This window comes from Streptopelia decaocto (assembly GCF_964273445.1).
Source record: "Streptopelia decaocto genome assembly, chromosome: 1".
Classification (NCBI taxonomy): domain Eukaryota; kingdom Metazoa; phylum Chordata; class Aves; order Columbiformes; family Columbidae; genus Streptopelia; species Streptopelia decaocto.
Genome location: NC_138663.1, coordinates 158,117,263 through 158,134,921, shown reverse-complemented (window position 1 = coordinate 158,134,921; position 17,659 = coordinate 158,117,263). Strand labels below are relative to the sequence as shown.

Genomic DNA, 17,659 nt, shown 5'->3' with positions numbered 1-17,659 from the left:
CCTTAGAATCGCTTTTTTTTCGCCCCCCTTCCCCGTGTTTCTTGCTGGAGGAAAGGCTGGTTCTGTGCTTCCCGTTGTGCACTGATCGCTCGCTGCAAGTCAGGAGACGGTGTGTGCCAGGCGTTCTGCAGGGAACGCAGTGCTAGAAAATAATCACGCTGCTGGTGTTCTTTTGATGATCTGATGGTGGTGGAAAACTTCTGAATTTTGTGTGCATGCTGCCTCACTGCGTGTCGTCTTGAATCACGCTTTTTTTTTGGGTGTTACAAAACGTCCTTTCTGTATTTTAAATGGAAAAATTATCAGATGTCTGATCTCTCGATATGGGATAGATTTAGGTGATTCAGTAAGTTTTCGGCTGTGTTCTGAATTATTTACCGTTAAATCAGATTTTCAGGCTAATATTAGATCCTATATTTATTTGTATGATAAATTTTGAACATGTATAGTAAGAACTTAGCAGCTGGATTCTCTCTTAAACCTTTGCACAGTAATGATTGTAATTGCAACATCTGTCTAATGTTTAGGAAAGATACCTTTTTTTTCTAGTTATATAGTTTTCCAAATAACTTCTGTTCTTTCATTTTACTATTCATCTTAATTTTATGAGTCTGCAGACTTCAGATTTTCAGTAGGACCACTCACACATGGTTTTGTGTCTTGTAATTTAGAAACGGGTACAGTCCATAACATACGTGGACTGATTTTCACAGTGCCTATTCATCAAGAGAACAGAGTTGATTATTGTTGTTGTTGAACAATTTGAAGATGATTTGATGCGAACATTAAAGGCCCTCCCATGCGGCAAAGCTAGTCACGTTTGGCATGACTCCAGTGAGAACAATTTGAATTTATTGTTGATGGTCGGGAACTTGGACTGGACTTACAGGATACTCTTAAGGTTATTAATACAACTTTGTGAAAAATCTTTAGCTAAAGATTTGTGTGATAGTGGAAAAAAAGGTGTGAATGTTTTCAGGGACAAAATAACTTTGTGTTAACTGTATGGCTTTAAGGAATGTTCAGTCAACTCGTAAACCAGGGAGGGGATGAGGAAGAGAAGTACTTGTAGAAATGTCTGAGAATACATAGTTTGCCACAGGAGTCCTCTTTTCCTGTGTCATGAAGAATATTAGTAGGTAAATAACTGAGAGTTAAATTGAATTGCAAAGATTATGAACGGGCAGTAAAACTGGAGTAGTGGCTTTGGTACTTTTAAATAAAAAAACATGGTTATATTAAGTAAATTTAGAATTTAGAATTGAATTATAAAGCAGGTCATAGTGGTTATTTGGTAGATAATTAGTAATTATTTTGATTGAGGAAAAACATGTCATTTCACCATTATAGCTGAATAGTGTTTTCTTCAATTTTTTTTGTTTAGTTAGTGAATGATTTTGTTAGTGTGACATTACACTTCTTGATTCATCTTTACGTAAGTGAGGAAGGTAATTATTTGTTGTATTGTTCTAAGTCTCATTCGCCTTTTCGTTTTTACCTTTGTGTTCTCATTATAATCACGTAGGTTGACTTCAGTTTTTCAACGGGCTATAAAATGCATCGTGTAACCCTAAAGTACAGATTGTCTCTGCTGTGAGTGTCTTTGCTCTTGCTGAAGTTGGAAACAAGCCTAAAATACTTTGCTGGGGGTCTCAGGTCCCAGGAAGGAGCACAGGGCAGAAACTGCTGCTCTGCCCTACTAATCTGAACTCTTTCAAGCACAAGCACCAGCTCTGATTTTGATGTAACTGAGCCTTTACCTCTTAATGTATTTTAATGGTATGAAGTGTCCTGTGCCCTTGTCCCGGCTTAGGTACTTCAGTATGAAAAGTTGCTTGTTGCCAATGTGTTGGATGCTATTGTGAAGTTGTTGAACTTTGTTTTTTTTGTGAAGAATTGTTTCGAATGCCAGTACTTGAAAATAAAACAAAACCAACAACAACAACAACAAAACACACAACAAAACAAACCAGCAACTTTAGACTTTATTTCTTCAAACATTTGCATATGTTTTAATTTTCAGGATGTGAGATATTCTGCTGAAATATCTGCTTAGGTGTTTACAGACCCAGGCTATTAGTTTTTCAAACTAATGTATAGTTTTGCACTTTTACAAAGTTGTCGTCTGGCCAGTGAGGATATTGTGACAGGTATGCAGCTGAAGCAGTTTTAAATTCTTCTTAGTGTAGTTTTCAGATATGCATTGTGTCTATAACTTGGGTTGTTTACTCTGCTTTACAAAAAATGGCTGTTACAACAGAAAGATAACAGAGAATGATGCGAAATACTTTTTTTAAAATGAGAATTCTTTTATTTCCTTGTACATTTGCTCTGCCTTCTCTGGAAGTCATTGACGATGCTTGTGTTTGGCTCCACCTCTGGAACTTGGCTTTTCCTTCAGAGGTGCCAAGGAGCTGAGACTGTGGAATCTTAGCCAACACTGCTTGAGGAAAGAAAGGGAAGAGAAATGTTGTTAGGTGTCTAACCTGAGTTGCCAGGGAAGAGTCGATCTCAGGTCTGAGTGACATTAAGCCACCTCTTTAGACAGTGGGGAGAAATGGAATAATACAGGCAGTTGTTTAGAGGGTCTAAGACATGTCTGATACCTTCTCATCTGTCTTCTGGAGGGGCAGTTCTTCCTTTCACTGATTACAAGGGAAGCCTGGAATAGCTAATTGGGACTTGATGTCGAAAACTAGATGAAAAGAATTCCACATCTAACGTTGCAGAGACATTGTCCAAACTGATTGTCCGTTAGGTTACCAGGTAAAACTTGGTGTGTGAGGTGCAGCTTGCTTTTCCTCTCTATTCTATGGATGAGGGATTGAGATGGGACCTTAGAAGTCCTAATCAAGGCACGTTTTCTCCCTTGCTGGTGTGCCTGCAATATCATTAATAATTATTAATTATTACAGGTTTGATTAAACTGGGAAGGTAATATTTTAAACTGCACACTTGAAAGAATACTGCATTGAAAGTGTTGTCCTATTTTCTTGTATGAAACAGTAAAATCAGTCTAATTTTATAAACCCCAGCGCACTTTAGTCTTCAAAACTATTGGTTTTCTTTCATTTGCTTCCGTTATACTCTCCATTTCCTCATGTCTGTTTAACCTACTGTGTGTTCTGTTATTCAATGGAAGTATAAATCAGCAGTAAACCTGTAAGTCATGGGATTGGGAGACTTGAATAGAAATTATTAGTAGGATTCCTTTTTGTTATGCTGTCCTGTATTTGACTATTGAATGCTTTTGAAGCTCTAGCAATAACAGAGAGTAAGGTGGACTCTGTTCTTTGCAGCCAAGGTAACTATGATAATCACAAAAACTTAAGAGGAGCATTAATTGAAAATTAAGACTATGCTGAAGTTAGTGGGGAGCAGAAAAAGCACAAAGGTTTCATCTGAAAAAACCCCACGAATTGTCTAGCATACCTTCATATCTTCTACTGAAATGAATGCTAGAGCCATTAAGCTCTACATGAGTTTTTTCCATAAATCTAAGGAACAACAGGGATTATGAAATTTCCTGAGGTCCTGCTGCTGACAGTGTGGATTTTTTTCCTTCCTTAAAGCATCCAGCAGTGGAGGCAGTTAAAAGAACCTTGGTAATCTGCTCGAGGGTTTCATTGTCCTTACTATAAGAAAGTGGTGTTGTATCGCCCTCAATGCTTAGCATGAATCTTATTAAGTTCAATTTTAAGCCCATTGTAGTGTCTGTATTTTGAGAAACTGAGAACAAATGGATCCCCTTTTCTCTGCAGTAGCCTGCTAGGTACATTGGTTCTTAGCACGTCCTCTTTCAACCTTCCCTTCTTAAAATGTAACCCAATCCAGCTCATTCTGTATTTATTGTAGGCCATTCTTAACATGCTTCTTAGTATTTGTGTCAGTTATTTTCTTGAAATGTGATGTTTCAGTGGGGGTACAGTGTTTAGTTTATAAGTGTAGTATGAAGTGGAGCAACAAAAATTGCTGTGCTAATGCTGAAAGTTGTACCTGTGATTGTACACTTCAGTGATGTTTGCCTATTTTGCACTTGCCTGATGTTGACTGTTCAGTTTGGGATTTAGACACTATTCATTTTCTGAAAACTACTACTTATATTTCCCACTGTCTTTTTAGATGAGCTTTGTGTTCATCCCCACTGGATTTCATTCCTCTTCTGTCAGTTGCTTTAATTTGTAAAAATTAATTTAGATTTTAATTTTGGCCTTCCTAGCTCTTCATCATTGGCATCTTTAATAAGTGTGTTCTGTATTCAGCATCCATGTTGTTGATGTGAGCACTGAGTAGAACTAAATCCCATTGTAATAAACATCTTGTTTGATCTAATTTTTCAAATTGCTTTCCAAGGAGTTCTGCCCCGATGTCATATTTTTTCTAGACTCTGCTTTTTCTGACTTATGACAGTAGTCAGAAATGTTGTCTAATGTAATACTTCTTAACATTAAAAAAAACCCCAAACCCTACTGTTAATTTTTGAAGTCAATTACTGTATTTTAGAGGGAAATTGGACTGATTTGATCCAACTTAGTTGAAACACTAATGCTGTCTGCTAATCTATGCATTTAAAGATGACTTGTCTTACAACTGTGGCAACAACTAGTAACTCTCTTCAACTACTTTTTGCACTGTGCTTGTCTCCTGTCAGATTTGCCCTGTCCAGAGTAACAGATGAATTATCAATGGGGACAGAACTTTTCAGCATTGAGGTTGTCACAGCTCTGGAAAACTTTTGACTTGAAGTCTTCAGACATTTGAAGCTGCTGCAATAGACCTCAACAGGTTGTCTTGCTGAAGTCTACAAAAATGACTAGAACTCATGTTTACTGTTAATTGCTAGTATTGGTAAAACAGTGGTCAGCACTAATTCAGTTGGGAATTGATTGTTCTTATTCACCCATCATTGTGATTTACAGATACCTGTGAAACTTAGTAAGTTTTGAGGTAGGGAGGTGCATATAATGAAAATAATCACCCGAGTGGTGGTTCTAGTTGCCTGGAAGATAACTTAGTGATTTACCCAAGCAAATTTGCTTGCTCCTTTCATGTAGACCTTGCTGCTTCCTTTTTAATCTAGCTGCTTATATCATGTTGGGGTGGCTTTTGGCTTCTTCTGGTATTGCATTCTGGAAAATAGGCCATCTAATAAGATTTTTCTCTAAAATGAAGAAGCTATTCTCTTCTTTGTGCCGGAGCCAGGCAGAGAAACCCTGAGGGAGGAAAGAGTGAAAATGTGAGTAGCATCCCCTAGGGCTCTACAGTGTTGTAAGACATAGCAGATGCTGTAACTCTCTTGTGTTATTAAAAGACTTTTTAATTTTTATTATCTAGCTGCCTAATTTAGAGTAGTTTCCAATCCTCTTGAATAGAGTATTGATTAAAATAAATTCTTACATAGCTTTGGGGTATGTGTTGATTTGAGGTGGAATGGGAAGAGTTACTGTGTGAGTGGGAAAGGTTGTTGGCATAATGCCATTATGCTGATAGAGATTAAATCCGTAGACCCAGCCAGTGGCAAAAACAGGGACAAAATTGTGACCTTACTCTTGTTTTTTAGAACACTTTGTGGAGGAAGAAAAAAATCTCTGCCAGCTCAGCTCTAGTGATCACATAGAAGCTCAACAGAAAGTGTAGAGAGGTGGTTGAAGTCAGTAATTTCTCCCTTCAGGTGTGTTTGCAGTTCTCATATGTTCCTTTCTAAATCAGCAAGGGTGAGATGGTTCCTCCCAGAGTTTGGTGCAACCACGGTAGTGAATGGAGCTAATAAAAACTCTGCTGGTCTCTATGCAGAATGAGATGTGATGAAAGGAAGGAAGGGAATCTGTATTCTTTAGTGTATTTAGCATTGCATTCAACTTGTAGCCTGTTCTCTGGAAGTACTTGTAACCCAGACTTCTAGTGCTAAACGACACTGGGTGTCCTAGTGTTCCCGGTTGCCTTAGAAGGTAACTTAAGTCCCTTCAAAGTTCTGTTATTGATGAACAAGGTTTCCAAACACTGTGTAGGAGGCTGATTGTATGAATTAAGGGTCTAATTTGGACAGCTGTTGTGATAAAATGATTCAGCCTTGAAACAACTACTAATTGAGGGGGTAAAAATATAATAACAAATACTCTGTGATTTTCTTCAAGATGGCTTGGATCTTTCAGAACACATTCTAGAGTGGCAAAATCAATAACTCTTGAAGTACAGGTTGTTGTCAGCATCAAGACAATAGTTGATAGTTTGTGGTTGCAGAGATATAGTGATTTCAAACTGGGTCCTTCTTTTTTAAAATACCCTGCTTGAGATCTTGATATGTATTGACTAAAAAAGTATAAAACGTGTTCTCATAGGGATAGGGCCTTTTGTATTCAAGCTCAGAGGACTTTGCTTCTGCTGTGAAGCTTGCTTGTTAGATGACCTCAAATATACTTCTACAAAGATCTGGAGTTTGGCCCACAGCTTAAAATCATCTTAGAAAAAGCAGGGGGTGGAGGGGCGATTGGCTTGTAATTAATGGTTTAAATGTAATGTCTTAACCAGATTACTTTCTTTAGAAATTAGTAATCTGTTAGGAAATGATTGATACTAAGTGGATTTCAGAGATATTAGAAATGTTGCATTCGTAGACTTATATGTCAGTTGCGAATGTGTATTAATGCAGGTTGAGGCGTGGCTCTGAGTGTCTACAAACTGGTAGAGGTGCCCAACATAGAATGTCCTGAGCTGGAAGGGACCCTCAAGGATCATCGAGTCCAACTCCTGACCCTGCACAGGACAATGCCGACTACTGGCTTAGTAGTGGGGAAACCTTGAGAGCATTATGAAGAATAGTGCAGGGAGGGGGAAGTCAATGACCACATGCAGCTCCAGTTTCCAAAGACAAAATAATGAAGGACTGATGAAACAAACCATGCTACTCATCATTGACTTGAGCCCAGACTTCCTAGTTCTGTGAAGCAAGTTGATGCTGATGAGAAGGCTGGCCACGTGGTTCCTGGTTTTGTTTGGTACTGGTAGGGAATGTCCCCTTCAGGATGTTGAGAGTATGTGGAGGAGTTGAAGCCTATAAGGCTGGTTACTTTCTGCAAGCAAACTTTGAAGTGAGGTGAGTAAAAGAATGAGGATACTCCACAAAAGACTAATCAGAAACGTCCAATTTTTTCAAATTCTCATCTGAAGTCTAATAATGTCAATTGAAAGGGCTTGCTGACTTACAGATTTCCATTTGTAGGACTTGGGCATGTTCTACTTTTAAATACATGTTAAATGAAATTATAGAGGTAGTAATGTAAGGAAAAAAAGCTTCATTTTTTTTTTTTCTCTTTAAACAACTAGCCTATTTCTAACTCTTTTTTGAGCTGGCTTTTGTTTAAGTAGCAACTACATTTGTATCTCAGTGTTTGTGTATTTTCATATTGCAAAGTAGCTACTTTACATTTTTTACTTTATTTCCATGTGTCTTTGCACACAGGCTATGGCTGAGAATGTGGGGGTGGGCAGAATAGCAGCTGATGGTGTTCGCTTGAGGAAATCCTCAGAGTAGAAGGGGAAAGAAGAGAAGCAGTGTAGGAACAAGCCCAAAGTTAGATGGAAGTCTGGAAGACAGCAGAAGAGGCAAGGAAGCAGAAATAAAGCTACACTTGTGAGGTGAAGGAAGGATAAAAATTATGCAATTTGAAAGTTCACTTTTTCCAAATAAAACTTCGTTTAGGGTTCCTTTATAGTTGCTGGAAGAGAAAGATGTGAAAATAATGAGAAACCAGCTAGTTTCAGCTCCTGTCCTGCATAGGTCTTGTCTTTTTTTGGCAAAGGTTTCTCAAGTCAGGTGTTATAAGAGACCCAAATGTTAATTTAAGCATCTTCACATCCTACATTTTAAAACCCCAGTAGCACAGCTGTCATGTAATATTTTCATCCTTTAACTGGGCCTTAATTTTTAGCAGTGAGAGTCAGACCATTATTTTCCAAGAAGCTTCAAATATTGAGTGATGGATAACTTCTGTAACTCCAAAAACTTTGTTAATATGCCAGAAAAGCCTCTGTCAGGCTGAAGCTGTATCTTTTCTACTGTTGACTTAACAAGGTTTAGAGGAGAAGAGTATTAAATACTTTTTTTTCTTCTCTACTACTAGTCATTTGGATTTATTATAGAATCATTTAGGTAGGAAGTAGTTTAGCTCAAACCCCTGTTCAAAAGTCAGTCTCACTAGAGCAGATTGCTCTTTGTCCAGAAATTTTGAGTAACTCCAAGGATGGAGATATCACATGTCTCTGAGCAACCTCTTCCAGCATTTGATTACCCTCATGGGAAAAGAGCTTTTCTTCTCACCTAGCTGAAATTTCCCATTTTCCAACTGGTGTTCATTTCTTCCTGTCTTATTACTGTTTGCATCCAAAAAGAGTCTGGTTATTACTTTATACACTCCCAGAGGAAATTTCAACAGAGTAATAAGGTCTAAACCTAGCTCACTCAGCTGCATCTTCTGTGTCGTATGTCCCAGCACCTTGATCATCTTGACAGCCATCTGCTAACAGTGCCCATTATACCAAGGTTTGTCTTTTACTGGCGGGCCCAAAATTGGGTGCATCACTCCAGATGCTGTCTTACCAGTGCTAAATGGAGGAGTGAGGGGAGGTCACTTCCCCCAGCCTGCTGGCTAGCCCCCGCTAGCATAGCCTGATACTTGGTTAGCCTGTTTCACTTACAAAGGGCACATTGTTGGCCACCAGGAGCCCCAGATCCTTTTCTGCAGAGCTATGTCCTAGCCACTCAGTGCCCAGCATGTTGTCTTGTGAGTTCCTACTTTACCTCAGGTGCGAGTTTTTCTTTTGCTTAGAATCATCAAACGATTTGGGTTGAAAGAGACCTTAAAGGTGATCTAGTCCAACCCCCTGCAATGACCAGGGACATCTTCAACTAGATCAGGTTGCTCAGAGCCCTGTCCTGCCTGGCCTGGATTGTCTCCAGGGATGGGGCATCCACAGCTTCTCTGGGCAGCCTGTTCCAGTGCCTCACCTGTTCAGTGTCTCACCACCCTCACAGTAAACCACTGGCTGTGGTTGATCTTCACGAGGTTTCCATCAAAACAGTTCTCTCGCCACTTGAAGTTGCTCTGAATAGAAGTATTGTTCTCTGGAGTATTGATCTCTCTCTCCAGTTTGGGGTTATCTAGGAGCCTGCTGAGACCAGACTCTGTCATGTCACCCAGATCAATAATACTGACCTTTAAACAGCATTGGCATCACTGTCACTTCTCAGTGACCCAAGTAATCAGCCACCAGCTGGATTTTGTACCAACCCACTCCCAGTTGCAGCCCAATTGGACATCTTGCTATATTGCCCTGTCTCATAATCCTTGTCTTGCCATTTTGTTGTACACTTCTTTTAAGACTGGGATGGTGTACTGCTTTGATGCTAGGGCAGGTCCACTTTTTCTTGTTAATCTGAGTTTAGTACATAAACCAGAACTTGAATAGCACTTCAGTAAATAAGAAGTGGTCACAGATTTCTCTCTTTTTTGTTATTGTTAATACTTGGACTCATAGTGTTCTCTAATATTCATTATTTTATATAAATATTTATCCAGTTTCAGGGTATGTTGAGTCAAGCATTTCTATTCAAATTATTTTTGTCCAGAAAGCAAACACTTCAGTAGTTTTTCATATTCACATTGCGGACAGCATTCTTCAGAGCTCTGTAACTTCTGTCTGAAGTGATAACTTTCATTATTAAACTGTTCACAGTTAAATTATAGTGTAAAACCTTAATTGTCATATATTAATGTGAAATAACTTCCCAGGGATTACAATGAAAGACCATAGATGTTTTGCCTTTCCTTTCCTATTCCAAAATTATTGGAATGAACTTTCAAGATAGTTAAGATTCTTCTCTGCAAGGTTCAGAACTTCTTTGTAATATAATCTGTAGGCAAATACAGAATCCACAAAAAAGAAACAAATATACAGGCAAAGAACTGGTGTTTATACCTCTACCTTCTTTTCAATGGACTGTAAATGCTTAAAAAACACTAAGTAGGAAAATCCAGAAGGTGTGATCTTCAAAAGTTTTAAATCAGTCTAGTTATTAAGTTACTGGTGAGAAACCTCAAATAATTATCTTGTGTGTGTGTATGTATTTTTTTGCTACTAAACATTCTTTTTGTGAAGTAATGGTTTAAAGTCTCTATTTAAAGACTTGTGTCACAAACTTCAGCTCAACTCTGTTCAAGTAAAAAAAGCTTTTTTGACAAGCTTTTAAAACCTGAAAATGCCTGTTGAAGTTTCCACCAAATAGAGAACTTAGCTGCCTAAATAAAAGGAGTAACTGAAAATAGCTTTTCCTAAAAAGCCCAGGTCCTCTGTAACAGCACATTACCTTCTTCAGCAACGTCTTCATTTTTATCTCCACTTTGCTGCATCCTTTGTCTGAAGCTGGCAGCTCATCGAGCATGTAAATGTATGTTGGGTTTTCCAGCAGTGCCTCTGACTTCTGCAGATTATTTTGTATTAGTGTATATCTCTTTTTGTTTTGATTAAATTGCCAGAAATCTGACAATGGGACAAAGAATCCCATTGTGATATGGGTCAGCAGCGGACATCTAAACAGCTGCTGGGCATTGCTGCAGAGCAATAGTAAAACTGATGGACTGTATCTGACAAACAGATTGACTGGGAAGCTTAAGTGAGACCGCACAGAACTGCAGCTTTGATTGGGGGAGCAATGGGAATGGTGGATGTTTATCATTCTTGTTTCATGCTCTGCTACTTGTATTTCAGTCTGTTATCGGGTAGTTCCAAAGAAAATATTAAAAATAAACCCAAACAAAACATAATCACATGAATTAGGAAGTATACATAGCAGGAAGGTCATTGTAGTTGCATTGATATTTTAAACATAATTACAAGTTGGGTATCAATTCAGGAGCTAAATTTGGTACTGTATGACTAGAGGATTTTCAGTCTGTGCCATATGTATAGATGGCAGAAGAGCTTAAAAGGACATATGGAAAAGGAAAGTTTTTCTTCCACAAACACATGATATGGGGGGTGTGGGAGTTTTTTGTTTGTTGGTTTGTTTTTTTCTTCCCTGTAAAGATGACTCCTATTTCTTGTGTTATCCAGGTTACATCCTACACTTTTGATTTACCTTCTTGGCAGCCCGATGTTGCCCCTTCTCCCACATAGCTGTCCTTCCTATCTTGCCAGCTCTTTTGCTTTTGTTTTGTATGCTTTTCTTGTGTGACTCGCATCCACTTTGCATTGTACCTGTTTGCTTTGTGTAAGGAATGAGCTGGCTGGAGTAGTGCTCATCTCTGCTCAGCTTGTTGGCAACCTGCAGGCTTGAATTGCTCGTCTCTGAGCTCGTCCGCCCTGCTGAGGTTCAAAGGGGCTCTTGGATTTTTAGCTGTTTGGCCTCCTTGCAAAGGCTAACAGAATTGACTGCTTTAATCTGTTATTTACGGTTCCCTCTATTCCTAGTAGTACACAAAAACTGATGAGGAGAAATAACTGTTCCTTCCCCATACCTGAAAAGACGGGGAACAGAAAAGATTCATTTCTGTGTAACTCCTCTGTGTTTCTGTCTGTTCCCTTAAGCTGCTGCTCAGGGGGCTTTTACAATTGTTTCCCTTCGATTTGTATTCAGCTTCTCCTAAGGTAAAGTATTAAACAATATTAAGTTGCCTCTATAGCACATGCCTCAGTCTTTTGCTTTTATAATGTCTTGGAGAAGAAGCTATTTAAGATTAGTGTTGACAGAGCTGGCAGGAAAATTTTCGTGCTTTACCATCAGCTCTCAGTCGGCAACACTGAAACCCAGCTCTGCAGGGTTTGAGCCACTGGTTCTATCCTGAGGAGGGGAGTCCTTCCCAGCAGGTGAAGGAAGGTAGATACCCTGTTTCCCTGAAAATAAGACAGGGTCTTATATTAATTTTTGCTCCAAAACTTATTACTTTTTTACATGTATAGCTGCCTGGACACTATTTAAATGGACTTTTTAAATGAACCATAGCTAGGGCTTATTTTTGGAGTAGGGCTTATATTATATTTTGAGCGTCCTGAAAAATCATGCGAGGGCTTATATTTGGGGTAGGTCTTATTTTTGGGGAAACAGGGTAGGTGCTGGCTTTGTCCCCCTGCCACAGAAGGAAAGAAGGAAGGTTGCTAATGCTTGTGTAACCTGGGAAAAAAAGGTGATGGTTTGAAGTAAAGAGGAGGATTTAGGTACAAGTAGAGGGGGTGATACCCCTGGGGTACACAGAAAGAAAGCAATAGAAGCAATAAGCAATGAGATTCAAACAGAACATCTGTTTGCATCAGAACACAGGAAAGCACATGGCTCTGTCAAGTCAATTTTCAGCAGGTGTTTTTGGGTCTGCAGTGGCTTGTTCAGTCACAGTAGTCAAATTTTAATTTCTCTTAAATTTTTGAGAGCTAATTTTAAGCAGTAATCATATGCTTTTTCGTTATCTTTTAACAGAGATTTGTTTGCTTTCTGCTTCTCGAATTCACATAATAGGGTCTGAATTTTTTTCTTTTATTTTTTTTTCTCTGCAATCATGGGTTAGAAATTAAGAGAAACAGCAGCTCGTGGAAAATGATAAATGCCTGATTCCAGAACCTGGAGCAATGTGGTGTATAAATGCACAGAAACAGACTTAATTGTGGTTTTTCTCCTCCACTTCTTTCTCTTTGGAGCCCTTTCATTCTCTTCTGGTCTCTTAGTTGTATTGCTCTCTGGTCAGCCTGGTGCCTGCGTGGTAGTGGCAGTGGCTGCAGCAGTGATTGATGTGGAGACTAAATTGCTAGACACAGCTAGTGAGTATTTCATGGAGCACTTAGTCCACAAACCTGAAGATGGAGAAGCAGTTTTTGTGGTTCTGACTGTTGTGTGCAGGATCTGCTTCAAAGTGTTACTGCCAAACAGTTGTTCTGTAAAATGTCTTCAAATGTCTTCCAGAATCAAACACCTCTACCTCTGAAAATATCTTACTTTGGGGTTTTTTTTTTTGTTTGTTTGTTTGTTTTTTTTTGTTTGTTTTTTTTTTTTTTTTAAGAGAAAACTACTTATAATGAAAAAACCATATTGAAAACAGTTTGTAAAAGCAAAATTCTTGTAAGTGGCATGGGATCTACTTGAAGATGCCACATGGGAGTCTGGGAGAAAATGCATATGCCTGTTGAAATAAGTTCCAAAAGAACCTGGCATAGCATAGCTAAGCAGCAAGGTAAGAGAGGTAGTTATACAAAGCAGTTTTCACCATTTTTGAAAAGGTCAGGTTTTGTCTGCAGAAGCAAAGTACAGAAGTTAATAAATTCTGGTAAAAATGTGTTACAGCTGAGAAAGATGTTTGAGGAAGAATTTGCAGAAAGTATAAATTTAATCTTTTTGAAACATGCTGGGAATGAGAAGCCCGTTAGAGAATGTGTAGGGCTAATAGATGATCTCTCCTTCTGTCCCCTGATTTGAAATAAAGCTGTGTTTAAAAAAAAAAAAAAGAAGAAAAAAGGCAAGCTGTTGTTTTACCTCTTGCATCTGTGTTCATCTTTGAGCTTTGAGGAGGTTCTTGATCTGGAACCTTTCATTATGGGGGATGTATCAAAAGATCTCTCTTCAAATTGAACTGTTGGTAGAGGCAATTGCGGAACAAATTCAAAAAACCAAAAAAAAAGAGGAAGAAAAAAAGAGGCGTAAACCACATGGTATTTAAAGGTGCCAGTTGCCAGAACCAGATGGTATTTAAAGGAGCTCTAGAATTAAACAACGAAACTACTAAATGTGGATGTGACCTCCTACTTAAAACTTGATATTTGGGAAATTTGAAAGTAATTTTAAAAAAGACCTCTACTACTTACCTGTAAACATAACATCTGCAATGGGAAAACTAGAAGTTATTACTAGAAATAGAATTAGTGGATAGTTATCTAGTACAATGAAGTGGGAGATGCATGTGACTTTTGCAATAGAAAATCATGCCTGAATAAACTTACAGGATTCTGGAAAGAAGATAAATACCATGTTCACAAAGGGAAATTTGGTAGCTGTAGGCTGCTGGGGTTGCCAAGGGCATTCAGCAAGGCTGTCCATCAGAAGCTCTGTGGGAACCTAAGCTGCTATCAAATGAGAAGAAAGGTCATGCCATGGGTGGAGAAATATTCTTTCACTGGTTTATTTTTAATATGTTCATTTATTTTGTAAAGTGCTAATAAATAAAGGTAAAAGGATATCATCTGGAAAGAAGATGAATACTGAAATAATGATACTATGCATTGTGAAGAAAAAGCTGACTGTGGGGACTTGCAGGAAGACTTTTAGGTAAGTGCTAAAATGGCAGTTGGCTTTCTTTGTTGATAAATGAGTAGTGATGTGTACAAACCATCCTTCTTTTATTTATACAGTGTGGGCTCTGAGATGACATTATCCTTCCTCTTCAAGAAGCACAGCAAGGAGAATTCAGGGAGCTACAGGCTGTTTGGCTTGACCTCTGTCTTTCTGAAGGCGATTGAGAAAATTTCCCAGGAAGCCCTTTCCAGCCGCATGAAGAGCCAGAAGGGGACTGGGAACAGCCAGCACAAAGCTACGAGGGGCAAACCGTGCCTGACCAACACTCTTGCCTTCCATGATGAGAAGACTGGCTGCGCAGACAAAGTGCGAGCGTCAAGTGTTGTTCGTGTTGACCTTAGCAAGGACTTTGCCAGGCTCTTGCGCAGTGATATTTGCAGACACACTGGTGAGAAATGGACGAAGTGACAGGGTGATATAGTGAGCTGCCTATTGGGCTGCAAATGGGGGTGAGCAGCTGTACAAATCCAGCTGGAGGCTGATTACTTGAGGTGTCGCTCAAGAACTGGCAGCAATGCCAACACTGTTTAAATGTTTGTATTAATGGTTCAGATAATGGGATGGAGTCTGATCTCACCAGGTTCATGGGTGACCCCAAATTGCGGCTGCGAGTCAATTTCCAGGTGGGAATGTGTAGACAATCAGACTCTTTTTGGATGCACACTGTGATAGGACAGGAGGAAACAAACACCATTTGGAAAATGGGAAATTTCAGTAGGTGAGAAGAAAAGCTCTTTTTCCATTAGGGTGGTCAAACACTGGAAGAGGTTGCTCAGACACATGTGGCATCTCCATCCTCGGGGTTACTCAAAACTTCTGGGCAAAGCCTAGAGCAACTGGCTCTAGTTAGACTGACTTTTGAGCAAGGGTTTGAGCTAAATGACTGCCAGAGATCTCTTCTAACCTTTATTAATGTGATGCATAATGTTCAGGGAAAGGCAGAAATGGCTTCTGTGCCAACATTTTTTTAAAGGGATGAGTTTGACTGGGTAGGATAAAGATTGCTGGGTGCTGAGGGAATTAGAGTTGTAAACCGTAGAGCAGATAACCAAGAAGTGTCAGATAAGTGGGGAAGTATCAGGTTCAAAATAAGAGAAGGTGAGCCTTCCCACTGTGGATGCTAAAAGTTAATCTTTGTTCATATAACATAGTACATCTATAAAGAAGTCTTCTAACAGTGTTTAAATACACTGTTTTGGGAAGTCCCCAAGCTACTAATTTTTGAAAGGTGGATGAGTATTTAGGGTACACTAGAATTTCTCCTTGTTGGTTAATCTTACTGTTGTGCTGGTTTAACTGAAAATGAGTTAATGTTTTTATGCGGTTAGAAATGTTCCTTTTTCATAGCTAGTCTGGTCATTATTTGGACTTAGTTTGAGAACAAGAGATAACACCCCAGGACAGAGTTAATGTTTTCAATTGCTCTGGCCTGAGAGCCAAGGATGTTCTGAGTGCTCTGCCCACAGGTGTGAGGCAGCTGGGAAGAGCGGCATGGATGGGGCAGAGCTTGACTGACATCCAGACTGATCAATAAGAGTATTCCATCCCATTAACGTCATGATTCATATTTAAGGAGAATATGGATCTTCTGATCTCTCTCTCTCTGGCTCTTCACTTTCTGAGACCTGTTCAGGGGAGTTCTGTTTGGGGCATTTAGTTGGGCCTTTCACCATCCTACCTTTTTTCAGAGGCCTCTGGGCATTTCTGTCTTTTTCCTCTTTTCTCTGTCTGGGATTGGCTTTGGGACCACGTGCTGCTGCCTGGGACTGGCTGCTCGGTGTTTGTGAGGAATTGCATTGAGTATCTTTTATTTTATATTGTATTTTATATATATATTTACTAGTAGTGCATTAATATATTGTTGTTTTATTAAACTGTGTTTGCCTCAATCCATGTTTCTCTCTTCCCTTTTGGTTCTCTCCTCTATTTGGGGGCGAGTGAGCGGCTCTCGTAGTTTTATTGCTAGCTTGGGTTAAACCATGACACCTATTTGTCAGGACTTGCTTTGGTCTGGGCCAGTATATCTGGTAGGACTTTGCCAATTTCAGTCACTCAGTGGCGGCAAGGCTTGTCCAGCTCCATGTCCTCAGGTCCAACCAAGAGCAAGACTGAGCACACGTTCCCAGGAGGCACCTGCACAAGTACATGTACATAATATGTGCATTGCCAGTCACAGAGAGCAGTGCAGGCACACAACTCAGCACTCACACAAACATAAACAGTACCAATGACCTTACCCTGTTCCCCTCTGTGGTCCATTAGTGCGGAATATATATACACAACATGGACCACTCCGGTACCTGGCCTTAGACACTGCCTCTCTAGGAGCTGGTCCCTGGGTCCCCAGTCTCCCCAGAGACCACCAGACCCTGTGGGCTCTATAGCAGTGGATCTAGCTGGGTCTCCTGGTCCTTCCAGTAGCCTTCAGTTGTGTTCCTCATAGAGAAACGCCCTGGCCTTATGGCTGCTTTGATACCTAGCTCCCCAGTCACTTACCGTACTCACGGGCTACTTTGTCTTGATACTAGTGGTCGCACCCTGACGTACGTGTCCTTGCTCACTCTATTGCTGGCACCATAGGCAAGGTGAGCCCTGTGACTTGTGGTGTTGCTCCAGTTCCTGAATGAAGATTGAGTCTTCCCTTATCTGAGATACAAGTTGGTTAGTAGCGCATGTGAAAATGCTTTTAAGTACAGTGTTGCTTTTCAGCTGTCTCTTCAAAGGCTGCACATGATAAAACTGGCAGCCATAATGTCTGTTTTTTTTTCTGATCTCAGGCTTTTTTCTGGTAACAATCTTGGGAAATTATTCCAACTGAAGAACTAAAAGTTTATTCTTAGATCTTATGATGTACCTCTTTTGCTTCAGTAGCTCACTTAAGTCTTCTAGAGCTGAAACACTAATGTGAGGAGAGTCTCTTCGATGAAAAGTTCAGCAGCAGTATCTTTTTATTGAAAAACTATTAGAGTGGGCTTAGTCTTTTTCTTCTGTTTGATCCAAACCAGTTTAATGGCCTACATGCTTTTCCAGCAATATAATGCTCTCAGTTACTGTCGATGCATATGTGACTGCATTGCAAAGATGTAACTGCAAGTTGTGTAGAAGCTCATGCTGTAAACTAACTGGCTTTATCTGCTGCTGGTGCAGCCATGGTGCCAAGCCAAGGGTCTCAGTGGGGCTTTGCAGTGTGGTGCTTATGCTGACTGTAAATTAAAGTTTCTTAGAATAGAGCGTTATTTGTCCTGCCACTCTACCTTTAACTCTTTTTCTTATTTTGTTGTTGTTGTTGGGTGTGTTTTTGTATTGCTGGTGGTGTGGCTATAGTTGAAG

General features: G+C 39.6%; 1 protein-coding gene across 1 annotated transcript in view; it reads left to right on the top strand.

Annotated features, from left to right (window-relative positions):
- HS6ST3 (heparan sulfate 6-O-sulfotransferase 3) overlaps positions 1-17,659 on the top strand; it is a gene marked incomplete at both ends in the record, with an annotated part of 302,642 nt that overhangs the window by 1,080 nt on the left and 283,903 nt on the right. The window lies entirely within an intron of this gene.